General features: G+C 48.0%; 1 long non-coding RNA gene across 1 annotated transcript; it reads left to right on the top strand.

Moving 5' to 3' along the window:
- Positions 1–591: 591 nt before the first annotated feature.
- LOC116987203 lies at positions 592–11,786 on the top strand. The gene is made up of 3 exons (XR_004415666.1): positions 592–604; positions 4,805–4,810; positions 11,663–11,786. It is a non-coding gene; the product is annotated as an uncharacterized LOC116987203 (long non-coding RNA).
- The last annotated feature ends 537 nt before the right edge of the window (positions 11,787–12,323 follow it).

Below are 12,323 nucleotides of genomic sequence, written 5' to 3' on the forward strand. Positions count from 1 at the left end.
GGGGAGGGGGAGAGGAAGCTGGAAGAGAGGTGGCGGTGGGACGGAGCCTGGGAAGTGGTAACACTGAGAGACGGGTTCACTTGCAATGTTCGGGATCCAGAGGGTTTATTATTTCCCCTGTACTGGAACTGCCGTTGATTCATTATTTTCAGAGACAGCGAGTGTTTGTAGGATTTGTAGGATAGTGCAACATTGCCCAGGCATGAAAGCCAGCTGATAAATCTGACATGCCTTAACTGGATAACATTTTGCCAGGACTCGTGGGCCTGAACTATAGGGGGAGCTTGAGCAGGCTTGGCCTCTATTCCTTGGAGTGCAGGGGGGTGAGGGATGATCTTACAGAGGTGAATAGATCAGGTAGATGCACAGAGTAGGGAAATTGAGAACCAGAGGACATAGATTTAAAGTGAGGGCGGGAAAGATTTAATAGGAACCTGAGGGGTATCTTTTTCACACAAAGGGTGATGGGTGCATGGAATGAGCTGCCAGAGGAGGTAGTTGAGGCAGATACTATCACAATGTTTAAGAAGCATTTGGACAGGTACATGGATATGACAGGTCTATGGAGATATGGCCCAAATGCAGGCACGTGGGGCTAGTGTAGGTGAGGCATGTTGGTTGGTGTGGACAAGTTGGGCCAAAGGGCATGTTTCCATGCTGTATGACCCTATTTGCCCATGAGACTAACAGAGGCCATTGGCAACTGTGACCCTCTGACCATGTGTCTCCGATGTGAAACGTTACCTCGTTTTCTCTCTCCCCAGATGCTGCCTGACCTGCTGAGTCTTTCCAGCATTTCCTGTTTTTATCCCAGTAAAACAATCCGCTTTATCCGTACAGGTATCAGAGGTTACGGGGAGAAGGCAGGAGAATGGGGTTAGGAGGGAGAGATAGATCAGCCATGATTAGGTGGCGGAGTAGACGTGATGGGCCAAATGGCCTAATTCTGCTCCTATCATATGATCTTAATCTAATTTCTCATTAACCCAGCAAATATTTTCCACTCGCTCCCTTCCCACTTTCCTTTTGGTTTGTTTCTGTTTTCCCCACATGGAATGCATTCCCTATAAACACCATTCGCTGCACAACAGGATTTTCCTCACAACTGCATATGTCTTTTTCCCTTCTCTTGTAACAGTGACCTTACTTCATAAGTACTTTAGTAGGTGTAGAGTGCTTTGTGATATTTTCAGAAGTGCCATAGAATTATGAGACTTTTTTTATTTTTAAATCAGCCAAACCACACTATCACTTGCTGTTCTGCAACATCATCAAGGATGTCGTAAGGGGCAGCTAAAATCTGCGATTACTTCCCTCCTAAATTGGCAAACAGGTTTTCCCGATGTTGGGGGAGTCCAGAACCAGGGTTTACAGTGTAAGAATAAGGGGTAGGCCTTTTAGGACTGAGATGAAGGGAATCAAGGGATATGGGGAGAAGGCAGGCACGGGTTATTGATTGGGGACGATCAGCCATGATCACAATGAATGGCGGTGCTGGCTCGAAGGGCCAAATGGCCTCCTCCTGCACCTATTTTCTATGTTTCTATGAGGAAAAACGTTTTCACCCAGAGAGTTGTGAATCTGTGGAATTCTCTGCCACAGAAGGATGTTTTCAAGAGATTTAGCTCTTAGGACTAACGGAATCAAGGGATATGGGGTAAACGCAGGAACCGGATACTGATTTGGAATGATTAGCCATGATTATATTGAATGGTGGTGCTGGCTCGAAGAGCCAAATGGCCTACTCCTACACCTATTTTGTATGTTTCTATGTTTCCTTATATCTAACTTTTATACATCAATTCATGATTTATGCAAACACATTTGTTGTCTTTAAGAACTGATGCTGTCTTTAAGAACTGATTCACCTATGTCCTTTATTTCATAAACATCATTGCCTTGCTCAGCCTCTCTACATTGCTCATTGTTGGCTGAGATTAAATCTCCAGTGTATTACGTTTGACCACTGGGTAGATTTTTCAAAACTTTGACCTTTTTTCTCTGAACCGCCTTGCTTTCTCACACAATTTGGAGGTCAGGACCTTTATTCGTTCTTGTTTTTTTTAAGAATGAAGAGTCAATAGCATAGTTTTATCGTGAGAGGGGCAAACTTTAAAGGCGATGTGTGGGGCATTTGTTTTATACAGGTGGGGGTGAGTGTCTGGAACCCGCTGCCAGGGGTGGTGGTGGAGGCGGGTGTGCGATAGCAGTGTTTACCAGGCTTTTAGACAGGCACATGGATATGCAGGGAATTGAGGGATATGGATCACATGCAGGCAGAGGAGATTAATTTAGAAACATAGAAACAAAGAAATTAGGTGCAGGAGTAGGCCATTCGGCCCCTCGAGCCTGCACCGCCATTCAATATGATCATGGCTGATCATCCAACTCAGTATCCCGTACCTGCCTTCTCTCCATACCCTCTGATCCCCTTAGCCACAAGGGCCACATCTAACTCCCTCTTAAATATAGCCAATGAACTGGCCTCAACTACCCTCTGTGGCAGAGAGTTCCAGAGATTCACCACTCTCTGTGTGAAAAAAGTCTTTCTCATCTCGGTTTTAAAGGATTTCTCCCTTATCCTTAAGCTGTGACCCCATGTCCTGGACTTCCCCAACATCGGGAACAATCTTCCTGCATCTAGCCTGTCCAACCCCTTAAGAATTTTGTAAGTTTCTATAAGATCCCCTCTCAATCTCCTAAATTCTAGAGAGTACTAGACCAAGTGCAGACCCGTTGGGTCTGTTCCCCCAACGTGTGGTTGTGGGGGGGAGGTGGAATGCAGCGTCACACACTAACTACCCCCCCCCCCCTTCCCGCACTCACGCTAATGGAGGGGAGGAGGGGCAGAGAGAGAGAGAGAGAGGGAGAGAGGGGGGGGGAGAAGAGAGGGGGGGGAGGAGAGGAGAGTGAGGGGAGAGGAGCGGGGGGAGAGAGGAGGGGGGAGAGAGGAGAGGGGGGGAGAGGAGGGGGGGAGAGGAGAGGGGGGGAGAGGAGAGGGGGGGAGAGGAGAGGGGGGAGAGGAGAGGGGGAGTGGAGAGGAGAGGGGGGGGAGAGGGGGGGGGAAGAGGAGAGGGGGGGGGGAGAGGAGAGGGGGGGGGGGGGAGAGGGGGGGGGGGGAGAGGGAGGGGCGGAGAGAGAGTACCTTTTTACTTCAACCCAAACCCAAACAACCATTTGCAGGCAGTGCTTTTTTACCTCTAACCATATTTTCATTTTCAAACCAAATTAAGGGTACTCACAGTGCTGTAGACATTTGTCAGTGTCATTCAAAGCTCTGATTGAGGCACACCACTTGCAGAGACTGATTGATGCACACCACTTCCTGGTTTTATAGTCCCTCCCCCCTGCCGCCAGCAGGGGCAGCTGAGAGAATGGGGGATGTTGTAAAAACATTAATATCTCTGTCAATTTTCATCGACGGGAAAAATCCTCGGCACACACACGGCGGAGGGGGGCTCTGAGCGATGTGGCCAAAAATGACGGCCGTAGGTGGCGGCGTACTCTCGGAAACCGCAGCACAGAAAGCCGAAACCGGTCAAGAACAGAGTTTTAGTAATATAGGCAAGGCAAGGCAAGGCAACTTTATTTATATAGCACATTTCATACACGATGCAGACTCAAAGTGCTTCACACAAAAACATGTCATACAATAAATGAAATAATAAAATGAAATAAAATAGAAGAACTAAAAGAAAAGAAAAGCAAAATTAAAAATGCATTATAAAAAGTGCAAAAGTTAAAAGTGCAATGTAGTTAAGATTTAGCTGAAAGCTAAAGTAAACATAAAAGTTTTCAGTCTTGTTTTAAAAGTGGTCAAAGTTGAGGCAAGTCTTAAATCTTCAGGAAGTTTATTCCAGCTATTTGTTGCATAGTAACTAAATCCTGCTTTCCCATGTTTTGTATTTACTCTGGGAATCACTAGCAGATTGGTTTCAGAAGATCTTAGCGGTCTAGAAGGCTTATATAGTGGACGCATGTCAGTGATATACTTTGGCCCTAAACCATGTAGTGATTTATAGGTGAGCAGCAGGATTTTAAAAAGCCGTGGGACTTATCATCGCCCGCCTGGGGCTTGGACATCGGGAGAGACATGGAGAGCAGGGGAGAGAAAAGACTTTTGCCTTCCATCACAGTGGGTTCACTGTGATGGATGTTTGTGTGAACTTAATTGTGTGTATGTCTGTAGGACATTGTTTTTGTTTGTATGGCTGTGGAAACAAAATTTCGTTTGAGTCTCACTGGGGCTCAAATGACAATAAATTTGTATTGTTATTGTATATTGTTAAAATCAATTCTCTGACATACAGGGAGCCAATGTAAGGATTTAAGAATTGGTGTAATATGCTCAAATTTTTTGGTCTTTGTTACAACTCTAGCAACAGCGTAGATAAATATAGATAAACCAAGTCTATCCAGTCTTTCTTCATAAGACAGTCCTGACATCCCAGGAATCAGTCTGGTGAACCTTCTCTGCACTCCCTCTATGGCAATAATCTCCATTTAACCTGACATCATGTTCGTTCACCATGGTCATTGTGAGCTGAAGGGCCTGTTCTACTACTGTACTTGATTGATCGAAAGATACAGCATGGAAACAAGCACTTCAGCCCACTCAGACCATCGACAGTTATGACCCCTTATACATAGTTACGATAGTTATTTATAGTTAAGATCCATTCACATTAGTTCTGTGTTATTCATTTTTTGCATCCACTGCCTACACACTATGGGCCATTTACAGAGCGACAATTAACCTACAAACCAGCACGTCTTTACTGTTCTATGTTCTATATTCCAAGAGTCAAGAGTGCTTAGTTATCATATTTATCAACAATGGAACAATAAAATTCTTACTTGCTGCAGCTTAACAGGCCCGTAAATGTAATATCACGCAGATGCATGTATGATAATCAATAAGACAATAAATTAATAACTGTAGTACTAGATAACCATAATAGTTTCCATTTATAAATACGCTGAATGACAAAGATCCCAGGACTCCAATGATTTGCGCTAAAGGTTTCCAATTAGAACACTTACCACTGTGAGCTACGATGGTTTGTTATTTACAACAACTTACAATATACTCATTTATCTAACGAGATTTCACTTCTAACCGCACGTCCCTCGTGAGGGATTTTATCAAATGCTTTCTGAAAGTCGAGATATCCAATAGAAGCCTTTTAATCATCATACCCAATTCTATTACAGCCCGAAAGAATTCAGTTCAGATCATTAGATATGGCCTTGCTCGTCGAAAGAGCAGACAATGCTGGAAATCTTCTACAAGGGATGAGACTAGAACATAGAACGTAAAAGAGTCCAGCACAAGTTCAGGCTCTTTGGCCCACAATGTCCGTGCTGAATACAATGCCAAGTTAAACTAATTCCCTCTGCCTGCACGTGATCTATATCCGTCCATTCGCTACATATCTATGTGCCCATCTGACGATGGTCAAAGGGCAATGGTTTCTTTGTTGTCACGTGTGCCACGTACAATGAAATACATTTTTTGCAAACATTTCAGCAAGACTATCCCAGTACGTGAGCACAATCACTCCGGTCAGTACAGGGCAGCCCCCTGAGTCTATATGCAAGAGGTAGCATTTTGGCACCATTCTACAGTCCCAGCTTCAGCTGGCCACTAAGACCCGTTGCAGCCATCGCCTCCATTTTGGTCGTCCCGCGATCTGATGTCCCACTCCACGCCCAGCCCTGTCTAGCCCTTGTTCCCCATGGGGGGGCCGGCGGCTCCTGCAGTCGACCTTGAGGATGCAGAAGGAAAGACCCCCGCCCCCCGGATCCGCTCCCTTTGTCCAGCGCCCGCCGCCGTCGCCCACCAACTCCTCTCCTGAATCGACTTGGCAGCACGGAAATGAAATCTTTTCACAAAAACTTTTTCACCCAGAGAGCTGTGAATCTGTGGAATTCTCTGCCACAGAAGGCAGTGGAGGCCAATTCATTGGATGTTTTCAAGAGTTAGATTTAGCTCTTGGGGATACCGGAATCAGGGGATATGGGGAGAAGGCAGGAACGGGGTACTGATTCTGGATGATCAGCCATGATCATATTGAATGGCGGTGCTGCCTTGAAGGGCCTAATGGCCTATTCCTACAAATACTTTCCATGTTCTATGTTTACCTCATTGCACGTGACAATAATAAACCTGAACCGTTCACAACCTGAAAGCTGGAAAAATGAACAGATGTTCATCACAAAAAATGATATTGACTTCAGCGCCTGTTTCTTTTCTCAGGGAGCTGAAAACCGTGTCCCAAGTGGAGCTAATACTTTTGATTTCAATTAATTTGCAAAATTCAACCCTCAGTTTCCATTGTCAAGGTACAGGATTCTGAATGCTCTTCATCTGGTTTCTAGTGTTTATAATTCTCAAGTGCTATATTGGCCACCATTCAGCTCCCAGCCTGAAGAAGGGTCCCCACCCGAAACGTCTCCTATCCATGTTCTCCAGAGACGCTGCCTGACCCATTGAGTTACTCCAGCACTTTGTGTCTTTTCAGCTCTTATCTAACATCAAACTGATTTAACCAGTAATTAATGCTATTAATTGTTAGCATTAATTATTAGTTATTAATGCTATTGTTGCTCGTGAGCTGCAGGTTGTCTTTGATGTGACCATAATCAGCAAGGCTCAAAGATGACAAAGAGTCCAGTCGCCCGTCAATTCCCGCACGGGATGATGCTGCCTGACCCGCCGAGTTCCTCCAGCGCTTTGCATTGTACACAAGGTTCCAGCATCAGTAGTTTCTTGTGTGTTCATAAACAACACAGTTGGGATCAAAACAAGACACAAAGTGCCGGAGTAACTCACTGGGTCAGGCAGCATCTCTGGAGAATGAGCCGCTGAGTTACTCCAGCTTTTTTGTGTCTATCTCTGGAGAACTTGGATAGGTGACATTTCAGGTCTGGATCCATCTTCAAACTGGTGTGGGTGGGGCGGGGAGAAGCTGGAGGTGAGATGGGAGTGGGACAAAGCCTGGCAAGTGATAGTGGATACAGGCGAGGAAGGGGGTGGGGGGTTGATAGGTAGATGGTTGGGTAAAGGCCAGAGGTGAAAAGACAACAAGTGTGGGATAAGGATTTACCGCGACAAGAGACGTGAAATGTGAAGCCAGAGGATGAAATATATGTGGAAGTGGATGGGGGAATTGGGTGTGGGGTGGGGGGATCAGATTTGGCTTGGAGTTGGGGAAGGGGGGCCGAAGGTTGGCAATAGTCGATCAGTTGTCTGCTTTAATGTCGAGACCGCTACCTTTCCGTCGAACAGCGGGAGGGGGCACAAGTGACCAAATGCCAAATGGTGGTCTTCCTCCCGTGGACACCTGAAAATCAATGCCCCCGTCAGGCTACGCATTCGGAAATATTTTGCTGAGGAATAATAATGCGGCCCCAGTGCATCTGTACGTCCAGCTGGCAGCCTCATTATTACCCCGCATGTATTTCTTCACCCACTGAGATACGGGGTGGGGGGTGTTGATGGAGGCTGTCACGTGGTAACTTCACACAGACAGCGGCAGAGGAAGGGCCGCCCGCCCGCGTTTGCTCCGGTCCCTGCTCGTTGCTGCCTCCTCACATCCTCACGTTCAAACCAGAGCAGCTGTGATGATTTCATTTACATGTTAATAACCTAAAGGCCTGCACAAACCGCAGAATAAATGCTTTTTATTACACGCGTATCTGTTCCAATGCAGCTTGAATGAAAACTCTGGTAATTAATTGTTTTAAGCGATTCTATTAAAAACTGTCTGGCAGCAATCTGTGCCGAATGTTGAATATTTATAGAAGCCTGAACAAGAGCAGAGAAGCGGTGTGAAGAAACACCACCCATCGCCCCACTTCATTCTCTTAAAGCTGGATGGCATTTTGCACAAACCTTCCCTCATGCAACCTAGCCAGACATGCAGCCATTTTAACGGGGGGGGGGGGAAAGACACAAAGTGCTGGAGTAACTCAGCGTCTGGTCAGGCGGCATCTCTGGAGAACATGGATAGGCGACGTTTAGGGTTGGGACCCTTCTGCAGACTGATTGAAGGGTGGGGAGGGGATGGAAAGCTGGAAGAGACCAGAGACAGGACTAAGCCTGGCAGGTAACTGGTGGGTACAGGTAGGCAGACAGTTGGACAAAGGCCACAGATGTAAAAACAGAAGGTGTGAGACAAACGGATTGGAGAGTTGCAAATTGTGAAGTTAGAGGAAGGAATGTAGGTGGAAGGGGACTGGGAAAGGAGAAATAGGTGCAAGTATATGGTGGGACTCAGAGTGGGGGGGGGGGGGGGGGGGGGGTTTAGGGTGGGAAGAAGAGGAAAAGACTACAAAAAGTAGTAAACACTGCCCAGTCCATCATAGGCTCTGACCTTCCTTCCATCGAGGGGATTTATCACAGTCGCTGCCTCAAAAAGGCTGGCAGTATCATCAAAGACCCACACCATCCTGGCCACGCACTCATCTCCCTGCTACCTTCAGGTAGAAGGTACAGGAGCCTGAAGACTGCAACAACCAGGTTCAGGAATAGCTACTTCCCCTCAGCCATCAGGCTATTAAACCTGGCTCGGACAAAACTCTGATTATTAGCAACCACTTTCTGTTATTTGCACTACCAGTTTATTTATTCATGTGTGTATATTTATATCATGGTATATGGACACATTTATCTGTTTTGTAGTAAATGCCTACTATTTTCTGTGTGCTTAAGCAAAGCAAGAATTTCATTGTCCTATACAGGGACACATGACAATAAACTCACTTGAACTTGAACTTGAGAGAGAGGTGGATGGGCCACCAACTGTATATCAAAATCTCCCCTTACCTGTATCAACCATTACCTCACTTTTCACTTTCAGTGTAATTACTTTCCACATTCATTCATTATTTCCATCTGTTCTCCGGCTTCTGAATGGTTCTTCCATGAGTTAGAGTACTGTCCGATTCACCTCTATCCCATTGTGGACATTGGACCTTGTCTGTGGAACTGATGCGCTACAGTGCTGAACATATTCTGAACTCTGTATCTCCTCCTTTGCTCCACCCGTTGTACCTGAGTTTGAGTTGATTGATTCAGGGACATGCAAGGAGCAAGGCCGGTATGAGGAGAGGGACCGGGGTTCTGGTCAACCGCGCCCTCAAGGTCGGCTGCGGGAGGCGGCCCCAGGTCACAAAGGTGGACAGTTCGCGGGTTGATCCTGCCATCCAAGGAAGGCGACAACTGGAGACCTTGTAGCAGCCTGGGGCTCGCCTAGATCGGGAGCCGCACGGAAGACCTAGAATGCAGAATGGTGCCAAAACGTGGGCTCAGTGGACTATTCCTGCACATTTTGTGAATCAGGGAATTGTGCTTCGGTCAGACGATACTCTACTGGACTGTACATAAGAAAATAATTTCAATGTGTGTTTGCACCAAATGTGACAATAAAGAGCCATTGAACCATTGACTTTGAGAGCCAGCATGGAACGGAGATGGGCTGAACAGCCTCCCATTCAGTCATAGGGAAATGTAAGTCACTGTGCACATCCCACCTCACCAGGAAATCAGAACAGAAGTGGAGATGAACGGGTCCAAGACTCCTTACGGGCTGTGCCCTCCTGAGGAGTGTGTTTGTGACTGAGAGGAGGGGAGGGGAGGGGAGGGGAGGGGGAGAGGGGAGGGGAATGGATGGAAGGGGTGCAAAACGAGGTGAGGGGAGGGGATGGAGAGGTGACTGGAAAGGAGGGGGTTGATGGCAGGGGAGAGGGGAGGCGTGTGGAGGGAAAGGGAGAGGAGAGGAGAGTAGGGGAGAGGATGGCAGGGGAGAGGGAGGGGAGGGGTGGGGATGGGAGAGGAGGGAAGGGGTGGGGAGAGGAGGGGAAGGGTGGGGAGGGGAGGGTGGAGAGCGAGTGGAGGGGAGGAAAAGGGAGAGGAAAAGAGGTGACGGGGAGATGGAGGGAAGGGGCGGGAGAGAGGAGGGTGGGAGGGGAGAAGGAGGAGGGGAGGGGAGAGGAGAGAGGAAGGGAGAAGGAAAAGGGGAGCGGAGAGGGAGGGGAGAGGAAGGTGGGAGAGGGAGAGAAGGGGAGCGGAGAGGAGGAGAGGAAGGGGAGAGGAGGGTGGGGAGTGGAGGGAGGGGAGAGGAGGGTGGGGGGGGAGGGTGAGAGGGGAGGAGAGGAGAGGAAGGGAGCAGAGGGGAGGGCAGGGGAGCTGGTGTTTAATCATGGAAACCGAGGGCAGATGGGGAGAGTGGAAGTGACCTGAATGGATGTGAGTGGGGAAGAGCAGAGCAACAGCGGTCAAGTCTGCCGCACCATAAAAATCCAGACCCAGCGCTATTGATTTTGTAATTTGTCCGATAATATGATGTAGTTGAAGGAATGCCAGGACTAAACTCATAAATTTATACAAGATATACGACTGGGTCCTCTCTCCAGGGACCAGCTGCAAGCTCACCAGTTGGAGGATTCATCAATAGAGTGAGTGAGGCGGGAGGAGGGGGGGGGGGGGGGGGGGGGGTGCCAGGAGATGACGTGCTTCAGTCACGTCGGTGGTGCTCTCCGTCATGTGTAGGAAGGAACTGCAGATGCGGGGTTTACACAAGAGATAGACACAAAATGCTGGAGTAACTCAGCGGGACAGGCAGCACCTCTGGAGGAAGGAATGGGTGACGTTTCAGGTCGAGACCCTTCTTCAATGTCTGTGTTGAACATGATGCTAAGTTACATTGAAAATTCTGTCTGCACGTGATCCATATCCCTCCCTATGCACCGTGCCTATCCAAAAGCCTCTTAAACGCCACTATCGTATCTGCCTCCACCACCACCTCTGGCAGCAACTTCCAGGCACCCACCACTCTGTGTTGAAAAACTTGCCCCACTCAACTCATATTTTGGGAGAAGGCAGGAGGAATGGATTAGGAGGGAGAGGATCGATCAGCCATGATGAATGGTGGAGTAGACTTGATGGGCTGAATGGCCTAATTCTAATCCCTAATGATCTTAGAACCTATTTAACTTTGCCCCTCTCACCTTAAAGCTATGCCCTCTGGTCTTTGGCATTTCCACCCTGGGCAAACAGTTCTGGCCATCTACCCTATCTATGCCTCTCACAATTGCACATAGTTCTCAGGTACTCTCCTCTCTGCTCAGACCTCACGCTGCTGGGAAGATGTAATTGAATTCCTCACGGAGCAAGTGCTTGAAGCAAGAGAGGCCTAAGGCTTTGGCTTAACAAGTGAAACCCCCACCGTGGGAAATTCCTCCATAATTAGAGACTTGGAGGTCGGGCATTCAAGATGCAGGCCTCCCTCCCCATCCATCATACAGTGGGAAGTCAGAAAGGAAGTCAACGAGAAAGGGCTTGAGGAGTCAAACTCTGCTTCATAATGAAGGGGCAAAGCACCTGGGAATGTTTAGAAAGCTCTCTCGGTGGGAAGGGAAGTGGCTGAGATCTCCATGCTGTGTGAGGGATATGGGCGACACAGCGGTAGAATTGCTGCCTTACAGCAGAAATGCAGCACCGGAGACCCGGGTTCAATCCCGACTGCTGCCGCTGTCTGTAACGGAGTTTGTACGTTCTTCCCGTAACCTGCGTGGGTTTTCTCCGGGATCTTCAGTTTCCTCACACATTCAAGAGAGAGCTAGATAGGGCTCTTAAAATAGCGGCAGTCGTGGGGAGGATATGGGGAGAAGGCAGGAACGGTGGTACTGATTAGGGAGGATCAGCGCCTTGACTCACATTGAATGGCAGTGCTGGCTCGAAGGGGCCGAAGGCCTACTCCTGCACTATGTCTATTGTCTATTCCAAAGGACGTACAAGTTTGTTGGTTTAATGGCTTGATAAATGTAAAAATTGTCCAACGTCCAGTATAGTCCCTGGTGGATTCTTCGGAAGGTAGAAGGATGAGAAATGCAGAGCTTTTGTGCTCCTCTCCACATTTCCTTTCCTTGTTCCTTCCCTCCCGAGACCCAACCTTTGATCTCACTGTCTCATCCCTTAAAAAAAAAGAAACAAATAGCCCAAAACATCACCTTCCTTCTCTCCAGGGATGCTGCCTGACCCGCTGAGTTACTCCAGTTTTTTGTGCCTATCTTCGGTTTAAAGGATCAGCTGCAGTTCCTTCCTGAACAAATAGCGGCATCTGCCTGAAATGGAGCAAAGGGGATGGGATGGATGGTGCAGAGGGATGTGGAGAGGGCAGGGGTGCCTCAGGTTGAGTGGTAAGACTTGTTAATTTTGCCTGCCAATGGAGTACCCAGCGCGGCACAGTGGCACAGCTGGTAGAACCGCTGCCTCACAGCGCCAGTTACCCGGGTTCGATCCTGACATTTTGGGTTGA

Source organism: Amblyraja radiata, chromosome 25 (assembly GCF_010909765.2).
Source record: "Amblyraja radiata isolate CabotCenter1 chromosome 25, sAmbRad1.1.pri, whole genome shotgun sequence".
In the NCBI taxonomy this organism is placed as follows: Eukaryota; Metazoa; Chordata; class Chondrichthyes; order Rajiformes; family Rajidae; genus Amblyraja; species Amblyraja radiata.